The following is a 21,075-nucleotide window of genomic DNA, read 5'->3' as shown; positions in this document are numbered from 1 at the left end:
GATTTGCCGCGTTATTAAGTACACAGCTTTAAACATATGCTGAAAAATCTTTGCTGGACCAGTTTAGTACAGTAAACTTTACCAGCATGTCTGGTCGGTTTTGAAACACCTTCTTGCATCCAGCATATACTTTAAACCCAGCAAACTTCCATGATAATTCCAGCTTTAATTGTTGCAGAGACCAGCAAGCTAATTTTAACCTGGGTATAGCATCTATTTTTACCAAGTTTTTGGAAAACCGATAAGGCTTCTTTTTAATTTCCAAAGAAAAACTAATATCACTGCAAATAGTTTGTTCCACCACCACCATCAAAATCGATTCCGTTATTTATTTAAGGAACTAAATAGAAAGGACGCTAAAAACAAAAACTGAACTGCGGCCCTCGAGATTTGAAATAAGCACTCGGTGTCCTCTTAGTCCTAAGAAGTTAGCCATAACAGGATTACAACTTTTTAAAAATAGTTTGTACCAAAAAGTAAATTTAAGTATAAAGGGCAAGAAATCGTGCTAAGTTCAGGGTCACAGTTTTCTATATCTCAGAGTCAATTCATCTACGTTAATAGTATCTAATTTTAGCCTTTTAGTCAGGGGGTCGGGTTCAAAAACCGATTTCCGGGTTCAGAACCGATTTCCAGATTCAAAAACGGGATAGGCTACAAAATGTCTAGAGAGCAAACCGGGATCAGATGGTATTTTAAACAGTAAGTTATCATCCTCCCTACCCATGTTTAAATAAGGGGTATTAAGAACAAACAAAACAAATGTTATCAAACTATATCCATCCGTTTGCCAAAATGCTTATTATTTCAGAGAGAAGCCAAAGCTAACTGTGATTAAATATACAGGGTAGGCGTGAAGTCCTTGCAATCCCAGAAAATCGGAAACAGTAAAACAGATGTCAAAACGAGAAAATATGCTTATCTTAAATTCAAAAATATCCGTACGACATATCGAGGTAACAAAATTTTTCCCAGGCTTCCATGGAGGGCCCTAGGCAAGGTTCAACTTGAAATTTTTTTAACGACAAGAGGGAGCAACTAGTATATCGTTTGCAAGGTATTGTTAAAAGAAAGAAGATGGAAGCAGTTTCCCGGAATCTATAATCAGAGTTAATGTAATGTTAGAGGATTTGAGAAAAGGCTGCGAAGACTACAGGTTGAAAAAAAAAGCTACGGTGATGTTAACTGACACTAAAGTTCACTACGGCTATTTTAAAATCAGAAACAAAATCTACTTTCCGGCATCTAGGTACCGTCTTGAGTCTCTACGCTAATCCTCTGCCATCTGGCAGAAGATCAAAATGTCAACACAGTTTTCGTTGAAATCTTAACCCACTGTAAATCTGAAACAGTGAAACAGATAAAAAAACAGAAAGAAAGTCTAACATCATTAAAAAGGAAAATACAACGAATGGAGAGAAGGTTTACTCCAGCGTCCTCCCGTAGACTCCCAAGCCATTTCCGATTGCTCGGAGCGTTCATATATTTTTTGAATTAAAACTGTGTTGATAGTTTTACCTGACTCTGTTTTGCATAGAGCTTAACGTTGACACTCGGGACTTATTCCTGTTCTTTTAGAGTGAATATCCATTTCAATAATAAACAACTCGCAAAAGTTTTCAAAGTGCCAAGTTTGAGAAGAACGATGTTTTTCTTCCATTGTTACTTCATTGCTCAATGATACCAGTAATGAAACAAGTGTCCGAAAATCACGCGGATGCTTCCTACATCAATTTATGAATACGAGGAGTCCCAATGTTATGTATCGAAATTCAGGATTAACAAAAAAGAAGCCAGCGAAACTTTTACAACCATACGAAGCACATTTTAATACTTAGACTGGAAATAAACATACAATTGGTTGAAGACGATTGCCTTTGTCTTTGAATTTCATGTGGATATAAACACATGGTTTTCCAGGTAATGGAGAGGGTGGGTCAAGTTTTATTAAAGACTATAATACATCTGATACGTTTGAAATATAGGCTACTTGTGCCTACAGGTCCTCAGTCCTATGAAGTCAATCGAGAAATAAATACGTGTTACAGACACAAAGATAACACTAGGTTCAAAGTTTCAAAATTATATTTCAATAGAATTAATTCATTTTATCTTAAAAATAGAATCTGAAAGAGATTGTAAATTTATTTTGTGCTGAAGCAATTATACATGGGGTTACACTATCTAAACCGTGATGTTTTTTCAATACTTTTATTCCACATTTACCAAAATGCTGGATTACAATAATAATTCTAAAAGAAAGATGCATTGTAATCAGATTTTATTAGCCAATTCCGGACAGTTTGCTAACCAATCCCATAGCCCTTAAAAATGAAGTCTTCCTCTCCTTTTCCCCAAAGGTTTCACATTCATCGAAAAAAAATGATATGAAAATTATTTAGTTTAATGTCCTATGGTTATGCTATTTGTGCGAGAGAAATCAGGTGTTTAGCAAATAAACGGTTCTAAAATTAATATTAGGGCACTTACAGTGAATTCAATCCAGAACCACGTTCAACAAAGGCACATGCGCTAGCCGATAGACCAACGTATAGAATGTGCACAGTTCTCAAGTGGAAATTAATCGGAATTCTTACCTGGCTAAAACACGAGATAATAATTTGTCAACTGATAAACGTATACTTAAAACAAATACAAACATTGTGCGCCTTAACTTTATTTAAACTTTCAGTTACAAGGTATTGTGCAAGTCTCTAAATTTTCAACCCAAAAGTAATATTTTAGTAATTGGCATGGTCATTGATGTGCTATACGTGTTGCTCCTGTTTTATAATGAAGTAGAATAAAACGTAATTTTTTTACACAATCTGCTTCAGGTACTAGTGTAGTTTCGTCGCACGCCATTTTGGAAAATTTTCAGGTCAAATTCAATATTTTGTATGAAAAGATATATTTATAAGGAACAAAGGCATACAAAGTAATACAGCTGTATTTTAGGTTTAGTAGTGTAGGATTATACTCATTACAAGTATCTTACGGTGGATATAAGAAGTGAGTGCATATGAAAAATAACTCTATTGGATGTGATTTTTCACGGCGCTGTATTCTGCACAGTGTACAGAAGCTGCATTTTATGTTTACAAGTGGAACGTTACCAGTATGAAATCATGGCAAGCACCATTGAAATTCATATATTTGCCAAAAATCCTCTTTAACTTTACTATCCTCCCTTACGCGTATATACCCACCATCTCCGACGCGCCTCGGAAGAACTCTTGCGCGTGCCAACCTGTCTCGCTCTACCATGACTCGGTTAGATACTATTCGAGCTTATCAGTGACTACCTAGCATAGGTTGTTTGCGCTTTTGAACTGTAGTTCTTATTCCATATATCCGGAAACATTACTTATACGGTAGTCGAAAAATAATTGTAACTTTCCAATAATTATCTATAGTGGCCCCCTTTATTTTTTTCCATGAAAAGTGAGATGTTTTCATGTCGCCCAGCGCAAAACTTATAGGAGAAAATAAGAAGAAATTATTGAACGAATTATAATTTTTCAATATTTATTTCGAGTCTTTCGTCAAAAGTTACTCACACGCTGCTTAATGCATAATAGAAACTCTCTTACGTACGTGTTACGTTGTTCTTAAATTCGTAATTTCCATGAATATGTCATTATCCACAATACTTCTGCATTACGGCCGGAACAACTATATAATTTATGGTGTTCTTTGTAAAGCGCAAAAATATTAAGGAATTTATAACATGTAAACTGCAACTTTTAAAAATAGTTGAATACACTGCAGAGTGAAGCTCTTCACTTTCCTGTCCTACCGTGCTTGCCAGGAAACTGAAGGTAAACACAGCAGAAGTGCTCTCCGCCAAAAAAACCGCACTGGAACTAAGTGGAAGTGGATGAAGGAAAGAGGGAAAGTAACGTCTCACTCCCTCTCCTGTTATTCATTCACTATGTTGCACTTCAATCTACGTTCTATATAGCTCTCACAGTCCTTAAATCATTCCAAGGGTCAAGATCTCAAGTGGTTGGGAAGATAAATGATAGATAGCAAAAGGTATCCTAAACTAATCTAAATTTTCCTAACGTAGTCTAACTTAACTTGACATTTCCTTAATTCATCTATTTTTTTTAAATTTTGGTAATTACAGTGAATTATTTAGTGTAGAGACAGGCGGCCCATCGATTTCTTATAAATGCCACGTTAAAGACATAAGAATCATTGACCATCCTCCCGGTATTTACAATCGTCACCACTATTTTTATCGACGCATAAAATTACAGAAAATGAAAAAATCCCTCTTTAGTATACATTAACATACAAGTAGGTTAAGTTATGTCGCGAACGGGGGCTGATAATGCCGAACTGGGAAGGCTGTTGACAGTTGCGTCACTTAGGGGGGCAGGAGTGGGTAATTACCCCCAAGAGTTTGAGAAATACATATACTTCAATCGATTGTCTACTAATATACTAGTACAAAACGTGAAAGCCTTATGTCGTCGGTGCTTTTGCCCTCCTCAAGCGAAGACTGAAACGACGCCCCTGGTTCTAGAACACAAGTACCCCCGTATAGTTTAGTTTTTTAATGTACCAAAGTTTAATATTTAATTCACATAGTATTAACGAGCGAGCGTTAGCGAGTGTAGGCGGATTAATGTCCAGCACGGCATGTTGTTTTCTGTCTTTAATACAGCTCAGTGGGAAAGCGTGCATATCTTCTAGAACATTGCCTACTAAACTTGCTTCTTGAAATCAGTTGGACTACCTGTGCAAATGTTCTGTCCAGTGTTACGGAAATATTATTTCGTGCTAAAGTCAAGGGAAATGTTGTATGAATCATGAAGGTTTAAGAGCGATCTAGTATCATCCCATTGTAGTCGTTGTGCTGAAAGTTCACAGCTGTAGGAGAGAAAAGCGGATCTCGTGTTTCAGTTTGCGAACTAAATATAACAACGTATATTGCAGCTTAAATTGCTGCATGCACGGGTTAAAGTTTAATAAGGCCCTAACGTTCTTAATCGTAATACATACTAACCACAGATAAAAATGATACTGACAAGTTTTTCATCCACCCTTTAAACTATACATTAGCGTAGCCAGGATTTTTGTTTTGGGGATCTTAGTGTTGGGAGGCAAATATACACAATGCCACGTTTGTGCGTTTGTTGAGCTATAACGTTTAGTTATAATAATAATAATAATAATAATAATAATAATAATAATAATAATAATAATAATTAATAATAATAATAATAATAATAATAATAATAATAATAATAATAATAATAATAATAATAATGATAATAAACAACCCCAAAATGCTGATAATTTTAAAGTGCAAAGACGATGTTGGCGAAAACAGCTTGTCTAGGAACTGTTTAGTGACATAGTGACATAAAAAGATACAAACATCAAAGTATCAAGTGAATTGTCGAGCCCTCCCCTTACCTAAGCCACTGGAACGAGACATAGGCTCTCGTACACCATATTATGTCAGTTTTGCTCATTTCTTAACTGGATACAGTCTTAAGTAATAGAAACGTTACCTTAAATCACAATGAAATTAACATTAAGGCATCCTACACTTTATGTATAATGTTGTATTTATTTCCAAATGCGCGTATAAAATGCTCGAAACCGTTTAAGTATTTCACCTTAGTACGTCAGTTTCCGCCACTACGTGAATCAACTAGTCATACTATTTTCTTACACCATCCTCTATTATTTACACTTGTCGTATATTTCATATAAAGACTAACGCTAAAAATATTTACATTTGAAAAGAATCTATATTTGCATACCTGACAATAAAATATACCTTCCGGAGTAATAAAACGACTAACGTCATCTTCCTGATTGAGCAGTTTTAACCTCTGCGGAATGGTTTACTACCTGACCTACAAACTATACCGTTTTCAAATGGTGTAAAATAACACCTAATGCCTGCCTTACACCTGTATGTGGAACGTTAGTAAAATGGTGTATACGTGACACCGAACAAAAACGAGCCACAGTAACACTACAGTAACTGCAGATGCAGTTTTAAACAAACGTTTCAGCACACATATTTTTCACTAACCTATGGCAGCTTTAGTAATTAACTTTCCAATGTTCAATGGTTCAAATACATTTCATAACCTTGGAAGGTATCAACCAATCAGGAATTTACTTTCTCATTCCAATAAATTATTATTATTATTACTATTTCAAACATAGGATTGCTTCAAGCGGGATCACACGAAGAATTTGAAAAATTAGTCAAAAGCCACACTTTATTTTAAAAATCCTATACTTAACTCCGGTTCGGTTTCTTGAATACTCGCCACTGGAATCCACGAAACCTTCTTTGTCGCAACTGCGCACTAAATCATCAATATGATTTTCAACATCCATGTATGACACACTTCTCGCACGTGTTCTGGAGTTAGTTTTACCCCGTTCAACCATATTGCCTCGATAAGTGGAATAGGCTGTTCTTGCTGATATATTTTTGTGCCACACGCATGAGGCAAATAGGAATTGTTGCGCATGTTCTGCAATTTATTAACAGTTCTTTAAAATGTTTACTGTCAATTGAAAGCACTCCAGATGACTACCCGCAAGGCACTCTTAGTTGATTTTCGTCCAAAGTGTGACATAGGACAATATCGTGCCAACTGCTTCAATTATGATGTTTTGATGATGTTTTAGTTTTGTTAAAGGATATAAAAATAATAGTACTTCTTGCAACAAATTTTAATCCAGGCATATGAAGAAAGTGTTAAAATATTATGTATTGCTTCGAGTTGTGCCAATGCTTCAAATAAAGGACACACTTTCTTTCTATACTTTTATTTGCAACAATACTCTTTTGTTGGTGCAGTAATAATAGGTGATCTTCACTACTCAATATGAGGCAGTTACGAACTTTATAATGTTTATCGTATCTGTAGAATGACATGAAACATAATATAATATAAATATTATTTCATAAAATTTGAAAAATCTGTATAGAATTCGATGAGGTTCTTCGAAATAAAGGTCGTTAAAGAGTTATGTTTTCAATTTATTGTAACTTTCTTTATATCCATTCTGTTATATCCTGTCCATTGTATTACACATTAAAGTATTTAGATGTGCATTGTCACGTTTGTGTCACTTATGTTATTAGTTCTCTAGAGGACTATCTATTTGGATGCTCGTAATATTGTAGCTTCCTTATTTTGCAAAACTGAATAACATGTGTGATATTGGAATTTTGCAATATGAAATAACAAGCATTTGGAATTTTAGAGTATACTTATAATTTTCCCTTACTTTGGTAGCCTCTTAAGCTGGTTAAATTGCGTAGTATTTCAGACATTTTTTCCCTGACATTTGCATTGTGCAAAATGTCATCTTTTTTTGTATGATAATCTGAAAGTTAAATTTTACCCAGACACATATCCATATATATATATATATATATATATATATATATATATATATATATATATATATATATATATAGGTAGATAAATGGCTAGACAACATTTTTCTAATTACTAGATTTGATTCAAAGCTCAACAAAATTGGAGATCCGCCATTGTGTAAAATGCATACTTCAAGAAGCGAACAAAAACAGTCGATTTGGTTGGTTTAATTAAACTTGTCTTGAAAACCTTTAGAAATAAACTTGTTCTATTTCCCCCACTGAAATCATTTATTTATTTATTTATTTATTTATTCAACACAACAGGCTCTAGGCTCAGTTACAGTGTTGTTCCTTGCAAATACATTTACCATTAGTTATATATATACATTAAGGTTATACATTTATAACAACAAGGTTATACATTTCTATATTTTTATTTTCACATATTTTGAGGCTATTTTTGTATATTGTTTCCGACATTCCAAAAACATCTATAGAAGTTTCCTTTTGAATTGCATTGTAGGAAGCACTCATTCTCCATATATGAGATTTAGCGAGGATATTTGTTCTTGCCTTTCTGAAGTAAAATGTACTGCTATTTCCTACGCAGGTTTTAGCTGATGGGACATGCAATAGAACCTTAGAAGTAAGATTGGAACTGTCCATTTTACCATGTAAAATATGTGTAAAAATAAAAGACCCGTATGTTCTCTCCGTTGTTTCAACGTGTTCATATTAAAGTTTTGTACTATTTCTGAATATGACTCATATTTTGAATACATGCCAGTTTTTCTATAAGCAAATAATCTCAAGGATTTTGATTGTATTCTTTCAATCATATCTATGTGTTTTTGTATTTTTGGTGACCATGATAGAGTCGCATATTCTAATTGCGATCTCACAAAAGAAAAGTAGAGTTTCATTAACGTAGCATCGCTTTGAAACTCCTTACCTATTCTCATAACAAAGCCAAGATTTTTGTATGAATCAATAACAATTATTTCAATATGATGAATACAACTTAATTAGAATCAAATAGCACTTCTAGATCTTTAATTAAGGTAGGTTTCTCTAAAATACTTCCTTCCATAGAATAGTAATATTTAATGTTGTCTTATTTGTGGGTAAACGAAATAGTTTTGAATTCTTCTGTGTTTAACTTAAACTTGTCATTGTCATACCAGTTCCTAATATTATATAAGTCTATTTGCAGTTTTGCACAGTCTTCAAGCGAATTAATTTTGGAGAATATGTTAAGGTCTTTGGCGAATACAAGAGTGTTAGAATAATGAATATAAGACGGTAGGTCATTTATCACTAATAGAAATAAGAGTGGACCAAGATTTGAACCTTGAGGGACTCCAAATAAGACTGTGATTATTTTATGTAGATATCCTTTCTACATGACGGCCTGTTGACGATTTTGCAAATAGGATGCGTAAAACCTTTTTGCTTGCATAGAGAAATTAAAATTTTTTAGTTTGTGTAACAGTACATCATGGTCTACCAAATCAAAGGTTTTCGAAAAGTCAGTATAGATCACGTCAACTTGACTACAAGTATCCAATTCATTTGCAATAAAATCTGTAATAATAGCTAAATTAGTGGCTGTTGATCTATTCTTTAAGAAGCCATGCTGATATACTGACATGACGGGTTATACATGGCACATTATAGTCTTGAATATTACTTGCTCAGACACCTTGGCAAATGCTGATAAAATAGAAATAAGCCTAAAATTTTGTATATTCTTCGCATCACAAGATTTAGGGATAGGAGAAACTAGGGCTTCTTTCCACTCGTCCGGAAACACGATTGTTTTTAATGAAATATTTATAATTGTATGTAGAGGATGCTTAAGAATGTCTATACAACCCTTAAGAATGCAAGCTGGTATACCATCCGATCCGCACGATCTTTTGGGTTTCAATATTCTTATGGCTTCCTCAACATCCTCTAGAGCGATTTCATTTAAGAAAAACATATCTAATGTTTCGTAAATTGTCCCATCAGGCATGCATCTATTTATATCATAATGTGCTCTGCCATTACTATAAACCGAATTAAAATAGCTGGGAAATTCCTCTGTAATATCACTGTTGTTTCTCAATTCCTTACCATTATACGTAACTAAGCCTGTAGAAAGATGCCTATTTTTACTTTTTATAAAATTCCAGAATTGAACAGGGTCCCTCTCTGCCATGTGTTCCGATTCAATAACGAAAGATTTATACTTTAGTGCTATTTTTGTTTTCAATTCTTTCCGGAGTTTCCAAATTCCCATTTGTGAAATGAAACATCACCTATACCGCTTCTCCATTTTTTATGGTGATAGGACTTACATTTATTTTTTTTAATAATATTGGACGTTAATCAACCATCACCGAAGACTGGTAATAATTATGTGCACAGATCAAAAGTTGAAAATTATGTGAGGGAAAAACTATATATTTTTTGGTCTAGGAATTAATTCGTGCGGGTGGACAAGAGATGGCGCAACGAACGGAGCGTCCCACATTTCCGTGTATCCACACATGTGTTGCAAACCCCTGTCATCACGTATCGTTCGTAGTATAGGGCAGTGGATTAAAGCGTCAACAACACCAGTTTGTAGTTAAGTGAACATGGCGCAATTTGTGCCTGATAAAGTGTTTTTACGGGGTGTCTTGCTGCATTACTTTAACATGCAGAAAAGTGCGACTGAAAGGAATCGTATTTTGGTGGAAGTGTATGGTGACCATGCTCTAGCTGAGCGAACGTGTCAGAAGTGGTTTGCACGGTTTAGAAGTGGTGATTTCGGCTTGGCAGACCAAGAGCGAGCTGGACAGCCAAAAAAATTTCAAGACGAAGAATTGACAGCATTGCTCGAGCAGGATTCGTGTCAAACGCAGGAACAACTTGCAGCAGCATTAGGCGTTGATCAAACAACAGTCTCCAAACGCTTGAAAGCCATGGGAATGATTCAAAAGATGTCACATTGGGTTCCACATGAATTGAAAGACAGAGACGTTGAAAGACGAAAAACCATTTGCGAATTGCTGCTTCAACGACAGAGCAGAAAGGGGTTTCTGCATCGAATTATTACGGGTGATGAGAAGTGGATCCATTACGAGAACCCTAAACGAAAAAAGGCCTGGATGAAACCAGGAGAACCAGGTCCATCACAACCAAAACGAGATATTCACTGTGCAAAGGTTATGCTGTGCATATGGTGGGATATGAAAGGTGTGGTGTACTATGAGCTGCTGCAACCGGGTGAAACTATGAATGGAGAGCGTTGTCGACGACAATTAATGCGTTTGAAGCAAGCTCTGGCCAGAACACAACCAGAATGGGAGAACAGACATGATAAACTTATTGTTCAACATGATAACGCTCGCCCACATGTCACAAAACCGGTCAAAACCTATTTAGAAAATGTCGGATGGGAAGTTTTACCCCACCCGCCGTATTCACCAGACGTTGCTCCTTCGGACTACTAATTGTTCGATTGCGTGAACAACGATTTGATTGGACAGCGGTTTACTTCTTCAGAAGATATCAAAACATGGGTCTCTGACTGGATCGCTTCCAAGGATGAGGACTTCTTTCGCCACGGAATCCGTACATTGCCTGACAGATGGGTGAAAGTGGTGGCTAGCGATGGACAATATTTTTCTTAAGGTATTTATGTATTTTGTGTTTGTACTACAGCTTCAATGTGTGCGTACCAACCGCACGAATTAATTCCTAGACCAAATATTATTAATTAAAACTAATTTTATACAGCATTTAATTAACAAATAAATTAGTTTGGTCCACAATCTCTCTATTAAACATAATAAGTTATTGTTGATAAATTATTCTAGTATTCAATCGAATTCGGTGTTTTCCCTGATAACTGCTTTGGATTTAGAGCTTTCTTGATCAATTATATACTAACTGTAGTGTAGTGTAAAATCTTAATAATAGTAGATATACCTAAAAATATATAGTTAATTGGACGTATTCACCTATTAAACATAATAAGTTATTGTTGATAAATTATTCTAGTATTCATTCGAATTCGGTGTTTTCCCTGATAACTGCTTTGAATTTAGAGCTTTCTTGATCAATTATATACTAACTGTAGTGTAGTGTAAAATCTTAATAATAGTAGATATACCTAAAAATATATAGTTAATTGGACGTATTCACCTATATTCTTGTTCTTAAAAATAATAACATTATTTATATTTTTTGTATACGTTCATACAGTATTATACTGATATCAATGACTATTGTTTACTTATAAGGAAAGCTATCCAACTCCTCGACGAGTATAGCATTGTAACTTGCACAAGTGGAAGGACATATTGAAGAATGGAAATATGTTTACTTCTACGATTCCCAACGTCCTCGAACAGGCAATATAATGATCATCGCCCCTGGAAGTTATGCACTCTGGACATGCATTCCAGAATGTGATACACTGGACTCAAGATGATAACAGTCGTGAGGATTGGTATCTCTGATACGTCATTGATGCTAATCGATGTCAAAATGAACACGATCGTAAGTTAAAAACGAAAATGTTTGTCCGGTGGAGGAAAGGAGCACCCAGAAAGAACAACACAAAAATGGCCTTCAATTATTATTATTATCATTATTATTATTTGTAGTAGTAGTAGTAATAGTAGTAGTAGTAAGACTATTATTATTATTGTTATTATCATTAGTAGTAGTAGTAGTAGTAGCAGCAGCAGTAGTAATAGTAGTAGTAGTAGTATGTTTAGCCTTATTAATATGAACAGCGTGATGAGTAAAAATAATACTAATGAGAAGCAAACAACAAATGTATTGTTGGACACGTTAATTAACAAAGGAGTGTCCTGTAGCAGTGCTATTAAATTATTAGAATAGAAAAACACCCCAAGCAGGATTCGAAGTCGGGACCCTTGAGTCGCTGAGTTGACATCTCAACTCACATGAACACTTGGTCGGCAAGAAAACATAATACAGGACAGAGTTTCTCAACGTGTGAGTCACGAAGATAAACGAAAGAGATATATGTAATTACAAACTAATACCGAGAAATATTTTTAAATATTGATTTGAATTTTGTTCTGATAGACAATGTATACATACTGTCAAGAATAACAACAACAACAAAAAAAAATGGTGTACTAAACATTTTTCAATGGGTGCAGCGTTAGTTTAAAATCATGGGACTGGCAATTCACTACTGGCATTTAAAGTCGTGGGCCAAATAAACCGCTTTAGCGATGGGCACCCCCAATTTTAAAGCAAGTACTTATTCCCTCACCACTTCAAATGCCACTATAAAATATCGCGAGAGATCGCACGTTTCTTTCCCAGACGAAATGTTACTATGGACACTACCGTGAGAAGCAAAGCACTGGAGTTCGTACAAGAGGTTACAGACTATTTAAACGACAATTCAATTGATGTCCACATGATGTTCAATAGCGACCAAGTCGATTTGAGTACGAACTGACATCTAATAGGACACTATCAGTGACTGGGTAGAAGTCAACAGACGTTGTTGTACAATCCGTTGTGTCTACTACTCACTCTTATACCATCCAGGTGCTGTTGTTGATATCAGGATGACTTGCGAAGAAACTACATCTGGTTTCAAGAATCGGGTGGTAAGTTTTACAAACGATTTTTCGAAACATTACAATGCAACAAGGAACCTAATATCGAATATGAGTGCAGGGCCAGTGGTAAAATGTCAACAGTTCTGGTATTGACCTGGATTCGTAAGGTATTCAAACCCGAAATTAGTGCTCTCAAACGGGTTGGGTTACGGGTCGGGTCGGGTCAGGTCAATTCGGGTCGGGTCTGTCGGGCCAGCTCGGGTCGGGTTGTCAGGTCAGGCTACTCGGGTCGGGTCATTCGGGTCAGCTCGGGTCGGGTTGTCGGGTCGGGTCAGCCGGTTCAGCTCGGGTCTGGTTGTCGGGTCGGGTCAACCGGGTCAGTTCGGGTCAGGTCAATCGGATCGGATCACGGTTCGGGTCGGTCGGGTCGGGTCAGTCTATTCGGGTCACGGGTCGGGTCTGGTCGGTCTTCAACCCGACCCGACCCGACCCGTTGAGAGAACTACCCGAAATACAAGGATCTTTCGTTTTGTTATTGGACTCCTAGTCTGGTCAAACCGAGTTTGCCTACCAAAGCCCTTGGCAACACAGACATTACTTTGAAGACAATGATCATACCTCCTAATGCCAGCCTCTGGATGTATATATTTTTCGCCAGTATAAACTGTTTGAGCGTCGCCTAGAGACTACATGACAGACTAGAGACTACAGACAGACTTTTCATTTTCTGGCTCCATTCTTTCATCTATAATCAAGTATGTGCATCAGAATACCAGCCTATGCTACGCTATTAGTGCAAGGCGTCAAGATACGTAGCACACGATACGCCTTTTCGTTCCGAAATGTGTTAGACAAATTTTCTGTGCGTGACTTCTGCAACACTCCTTCCTGCGAATCCTGTACCATTATTTCCTGCTAGTGTGCGCTCAAGGCATTTGTTTGCAGCATTGTCTTCTCCCACCACATTACCATGCCGTGAAATGACGTCTCTGTACGACATGTGAACATTTCGGTTGGTTAGGGTGTGCGTGTGTGGTTGAATACCCCTGATGTAAACGACTGCGCGATACCTAAGCTGGCGCCTGACATTTCGCTCTCCAGACCTGCAAGTTTCGTGGTGATTGCATCAATGCAGGACTTTGCCAGTAAAATACCAACATACCAAGTGTTATTGAAAATGCATCGCATCCATAAATTCATAAAAGCAGCTAGTAGTCATTCCATCTTTGAAACTATGACGTTTGTGCTTCTTCACCTTGAAACACTGTTCCGTAGAGAATGCAAGGGTATGGACATGAGTGAGACATTATGTCAGATGTTAAGGCCAAGCACCCAAACCACACTTACGTTCTTAATCGAGCACTCCTTGTTCGCAAGATTTTTCCAAATCACAACATAATTATCGTTTCAACACCAGCTCTACTCATTATCATTAGCTCATGTAAACTTCTGCTATTTTTCGAAGGTAAAAGCTGTTAGCATATTTGAAAGTCTGATCGGACGGAGACGACAAGGAATAAAATTCGATCCCGATTGGCCACTTCTGGTTCGATTTCGAGAGGTCACGTCCGGTCGGAAGTGGCCAAATTGGGATAAAAATATATTCGTTGGCGTATCCTTCCACTCAGCATTTCACATATGGAATCCTTTTTACGATCTTACGTTTGGTTCCAGGAATTAACAGGGGACACATGTTAACCATTTCCGGTTGGAAGTGACCACTTGGACGTTGGATGAAACTATATATCTTCCTACTCCTTATAGCCTGAAGACCCAGAATATTTGAATCGGCCTGCCCTGCTACCACTTCCGGTCCGAGATTTCCAACTGGAAGTGAGATCGACCTGCATATATTCGTGCTCATAATGGCCTGAAAACTCCGTTATATTATTTGGCCAGCTCTTCGATCTGTTTCTGCCGCTCAGAAATCAAATCCAATTACATCCAACAAAGTTGTAGATAGCTCTCCGGGCCTATTTACATTTGGTTGAAAACCACAATGCCACCCTCTAGCTTATTATTTTTTTATTATTATTTATATTATTATTATTGTTTATCATCTTGTTCGTGTTATTACCGACCTCATGTTAGTGTTGGTTGAGGCGTGAATCCAATGACTCAAGGCTTCCGACTCGAATCCCGCTTGAGGTATAGTTGGTTCTGAATTTGATAACCTTTACAGCAGTGTTAGAGGACACTCAAGACGTGTCGAAGTCCATCGTTACTTAACTGGCAGAACAATACATTAGCTGTCTTCCTTTTCACATTCTTGTTAGTTTTGCTCATCATACTGATCATATTAATAATGCTAATCATACTACTGCTACTAATACTACTACTGCTACTACTACTACTACTACTAATAATAATAATAATAGTCATATTAATAACAAGAATAAAAATAATAGAAAACATGTTTGCGTTGTTCTTTCAGCGTGTCAATTTTTTCCACCGGGTAAATGTGTTCGCTTAGAAATTACCTCCGAACATAGAACTTAATGACATATGAGAGATGCCTATCACCACCGACTGTTAATCATCCTGAGTTAGCAATATTCGTCTTCATGAGAAAGAAGTTCCAGTGCATCACACTCTGGCATCTATGACCAAAGGGCATGGGCTATGGGGAATGATCATTCTACGTTCTGTTCGAGGACGTTGCGAATCGTAGGACTAAGCATATTTTCATCTTTCAATATGTCCTTCTATTTGTGCAAGCTTCAATGCGATACTAGTCGAGAAGTTGGATATCTTTCTTTGTTAGAAAATAACACTTCTGTAAAAAGGAATATTTGATAAAAGCGATAATAAGATTTTAAAGGATTTATCATTATTGACTTTTACTTTTTATAATTATGTTTATCTTTCAGAAAGGAACCAGAGAACATCTTTTCCATTTCGCATGATGAACAGATAACACTTGGGTTCATGGGGAAACGTGTCTCAAGTAATCTAATGGTATATATATATATATATATATATATATATATATATATATATATATATATATATATATATTTATATATATATATATATATATAGATAGATAGATAGATAGATAGATATAGATATATATAGATATATAGATATATTTGATTTTCCTAAAGTTTACCTATTAGTTAGATGCCTTTATGGAAATATTTTAAATACATAAATTTAAATTACTACACTATAATTAGAAGCTTTCCAGAATGGAAATATAAAACCTATAGCTATCGAAAATTAGTGGGAAATTCGGCAAATAGTTTTGGGTGCAATACTTTGTAAAATAATTTTGGTAAATATTTGTTACCTTTCTACTTTTGCTTCTACATGTATGTATTTTAACTAACTGAAACTAATAACGAATTTCTTTAACTTCAAGAATATTGTTTCTTTATTTCACATGCAACCAAACACAAGAACATCTTACTAGTTTCTCACATATTTGAAGATTAACAAATGCAATAAAGTGTGTTGCAACATTTGTACACCCAACAATAAATTTTTATTCACAATAAAGTGAGACTATATCATTTATGGAAAGTGAATTTTTTGAGCAGCTGATCACAAATGGCACTAAAGGAATGAAAATGTTACTAATTTTAAAGAGGAATCATTATTAAGAATGTATAAGTGAATGGCGAAGTATTAATTAACGAACGCCTTAGCCACATTTTAGTATGGTTTTTCGTGAGATCAGCAAAGTAAAGCATTCCACAACTTGGGCACAAGTAGGATAGGTGACAGGCCGTAGTGTCAAGATTGCTGCCAAGTATCGTGAAATCTAACTCCAACCAATCAGAAAAAGAAATAGTAAACTCCAATATAGAAAGGCGACATTAAACCTGAGTGGAGCTAATATCAAGAACACCCTTCCTCTTTTAAGTATGAGTGCCAGAAGCCGGTCGCACGGGACCGTCTGAATTGTAGCATGAATTAATTTTTGTAATTTAGTTTCAACAATAACTAAGAAATTCAAAATAGTGTGAATGACACCTAAAGACATCTTTAAATTAGAAGATTAAAATTTGCTTATGAATTCAAGGCAAAATGTGCAAGTGATTTATGTTACTAGGTACAAAGAAACTCTCCGAACTATTGAATAATATATTTCTTTATTATGTGTTCTCGTTAGTAACTATTATGTATGGCCTTGAAATACTTTCCTCCATTGCTATTTAATTACACCTGCAGCTCTTTCTCACTAAACTGCGTTTTATATATAACTCTTTGATCTATTTCTCTCACAGAGGTTTCAAATTACCACTCGGCTCTGAATGCATCCAATTTAAATAACAAGACAAAAACATAAAGAAAAGTTGTGGCTGAGTGTCAGGACAAAATTTCGTGTTATTATGTAGTGTAGTTACTATTCGGTTCAAAATCTCTTGTCGTCGCGAATTCTGTCGAGGAATTTGAAGCTTAAAATATATAAAACGATAATCATGCCTGTTGTTCTGTATGGTTGCGAAACATGGTCGCTTACTCTAAGGGAAGAACATAGACTGAAAGTATTTGAGAACAGGATCCTGAGAAGAATATTTGGACCCAAGAGGAACTAGAATGGGGAATGGGGGAAGCTTCATAACGAGGAACTACATAGTTTATACGGTTTACCCAACATTGTTAGGGTCGTCAAGTCTAGGAGGCTTAGGTGGGCAGGTCATGTATCTAGAATGGAAGAAAGTAGAAACGCTTTCAAAGTCTTAACTGGTAGACCCATAGGAAAACGACCATTAGGGAGACCTTGGCGCAGATGGGAGGATAATATTAAGATGGATCTCGCTGAGATAGGAATACAAAGTAGAAACTGGATGCAATTAGCTAAGGATAGAAGTCAGTGGAGACCTTTTGTGTACGCGGCACTGAACCTCCGGGTTCCATAGGCCATAGAGTTAGTTAGTTTATGTAGTGTAGTTTCCTAAAACGTGAATAGAATTGTATGAATGTTTGATTTGGAAATACAAATGTAAAACTGCAACAAGTAACGAGAAACATAGAACTACACGTCTATCTCTTTAGCAGTATTTGAAATAGGATACAGCGACAAAAATTGTTAAACTTATTCATGTGATGTATGCTTGGAGCCCTAAGCCAATAATATCATATCAATTCGCATTTTATATTGTATATACACTTCACAAGAATCCCCCGTATTCCCTGCACAAAGTTAAGCACGCACTCAAACAAACACACACGCAGATACACATACATTTATAGTTCTGCCCTTCTGCTGTCTCGTTTGAGAAGAACTCCGAAACCCGAAAGCATGAAACAACCGGTAATATATATCAAGACGTGTTTCTGTCATACTAAGTAAAATTGGCATATACATAAACAACTTATTTTCTTAACTTCTTTCAAGAAATAGAAGATATCGAATAATAGTAATTTTGGTTTCAATACTGGTTGACTTGATGAGAAACGTACTAAACGATACTAGACATGAGCATTAGGACATCAAGAAATATTTACCGATATCTTTACAAACTATCGAAACATTTTACAAAACTTCAACTGGATTTCTTTTATAGTCTCCGTCAAGTCTCTCAACTCGATACCCAGAGTACTAAAAGGTATAAAGGTTCGACGGTACCTCATTCGTCGACCGGGGACCACATCCACGACATTTGTTTACAAGAGTTTATATGGTTTGGTCGTTAGTGGGAAACATAAACTAACGAGAGTATTTGAATAAAGTCTCACAAATTGTGAATGAGAAGAAAGTTTCTTGGACAATAAAACTTGTAATACAAGTCATATCACAGCTAAAATATTGCATGTGAGGAACCATAAGTTTACGAATAAGGGCAGTAATCATCAAGCAGTATAGCGCGTTTTTAATTCCAACACAGGATTAAAGTCATGTTCCACGCATAGGCGTATTTCCTTTTCAAAGCTTTACACTGGAGCAGAATAATTGGTATGCATTTCTCTATGGGGATTGGTAGGTTGAGTCTGCCTATCGCTCGACTAGCAAAACACACAACAAAAACGCAAGCACTTAAGGCTATAACTGCAGTGGTAATACTATCGTTCCGTTCGGATTACTATTAGGATCTATAATACAATTGCGATCATATGCCAGTTAAGCTTAATTGTATGGAGCAGAATGAGTTAGTGTGAATTTTGATGCGTTGTGTTTCTTGTTAAGAGCACAAGTGATGTTGTGTGATTCATTGTACAGCGTGATTCAAAATGATGTGAACGATACGGACACGTTCTATAACTGATAATACTCTATCAGCAATGAAATCTCTTTTCAAATACTTTCAATATTATCCTCAAGTTTTGTTTGGAGCGAGCGTAGTAGTTTTATAATTTATCGGCTAGGAGCCAGAGTGATTAGTTCCAAGATTGCTGCATGTGGTACAGAGAGAGAATTTTGCGTTTTACAGTTTGACGTTTATCGATCTGATGTTAGTGTTAAACACGAGTGCCGCACAAAATTTCAGATTCGCCATGAAAGAACTCCATACGTAAGTGGGATGACAAATTCAACAGAACGGGATGCATTTGTAAAGAAAAATCGCTAGGTACGCCGTCCACTTCTGAGGCAGATGTAGAAAGGGTTCGAACCAATTTTCAACGCAGCCCATAAAAGTCAACAAGGAGAGTTAGCGAAGATTTTCAAATGCCTCAAACAACTGTTTCGCGTGTAGGGCGTAAACATTTAAGGATGTACTGTATCGAGTGCAGTTGTTACAACACTTAACACCTAATGATCAGACGTGTCGCAAAACTTTTTGTGAGTCATTTCAAGAATTGTGCAGTGATAATGATGATTTTTTGGGGCAAACTTTGTTTCAGTGATGAGGATACGTCCGGTGACAGGAAGAGTGAATAAACAAAATATTCACATTTGAAAAACTGAGAAACCTCACCAGATCTGTGAAATTGTGCGTGATTCACCGAAGACAAATGTGTTTTGTGCAATTTTATCTTTAAAATTTTATGGTCCGTACTTCTTTGACGAATGAACTGTGACTGGGCAAATATTTCTACAAATGCTTACTACGTGGCTTATGCCACAGCACGAACATGACAGTGCAAACTTCATCTGTCAATTGGATCTTTCGGTCGCAAGCGATTTTCTGCTAGCGACAACCGCAGTAGCTTGGCTATTGTGCTTTTGGAAACCTTCCTTTTCCATATCCCGGAGACTTTTCTGCGTCATTCCTACGAGCTCTGCCCTCCAGACTAATCAAGCCAAGGGTGTGCAGAGCTACGGGTCTGTCCGGAAACTTCCTCCTACCTTGGTGGCTATCCAAACGGGTCACCTCACCTTCATCAACTCTCATCACATCGTTGTACACTGCTTTAGTACCTTAAGTTCGGGCTTCACCCCTTCTATTGATCTCCATGGCGGATCCTATTCAGATCACTGGGGCTTCGATGGATGGTCGTCACGGAGGATTACCCCCAGTCTTTCTCGCTCCACCGGCTCAAGCCACAAAGGTGGAAAAGCGGAAGGAGGGTAGCAGACATCGTAGAGCCTCAGAGCGCTCCAATGCCTCCACCGTCTCGAACGCCTCCAGCCGATCACGATCGCCCATTCGCACGGAGAACTACGCTGACCGTGTCAGAAATTCACCACCAGCTAAGAGACTACATGTGACTGAACCATCGCCGTCAACAGCTAACGCCATGGACCTGGGAACTGCGAATATAGCTTCAGAATCATCTCTGAGCACTCCCACAACAGCCGATCATCAGCTTCATTCATTCTTACTCCAAAGGTTTGACCCCAAATTCGAAAATGTCAAGTTTGTAGTTCTGCAGTTACGCAAATATCTCCCAAGCATCAATCTCATCAGAGTCGTTAAAACCCGTAACGGAATTATATTGCAGTCGCATGATCCAAAATTTGCCATCACTATCCGTAATAAAGCCTCCTTTGAAATCTTCGGTAAGAACGCCACCATAGAAACTCTTAGTTCATCTCGGCGCAAACAACCTCCACCCCCTAAGAGACCTCCTCTCCTTTCTGTGGTTATAAGGGGTGTAGATCCGTCATACACCGACGACGAAATTTCAGAAGAGTTAAGGGCAGAGGGTCTTACCATCACAAAAGCCCTTCGCATTCGCAACGATCAAGGACCCACATATATGGTGCGGATCCTCAGTGCCTCTCAA

The sequence above is a fragment of the Thermobia domestica genome, chromosome 7 (genome assembly GCF_964235325.1).
Source record: "Thermobia domestica chromosome 7, izTheDome1.hap1.1, whole genome shotgun sequence".
Classification (NCBI taxonomy): domain Eukaryota; kingdom Metazoa; phylum Arthropoda; class Insecta; order Zygentoma; family Lepismatidae; genus Thermobia; species Thermobia domestica.
This window is presented reverse-complemented; position numbering follows the sequence as displayed.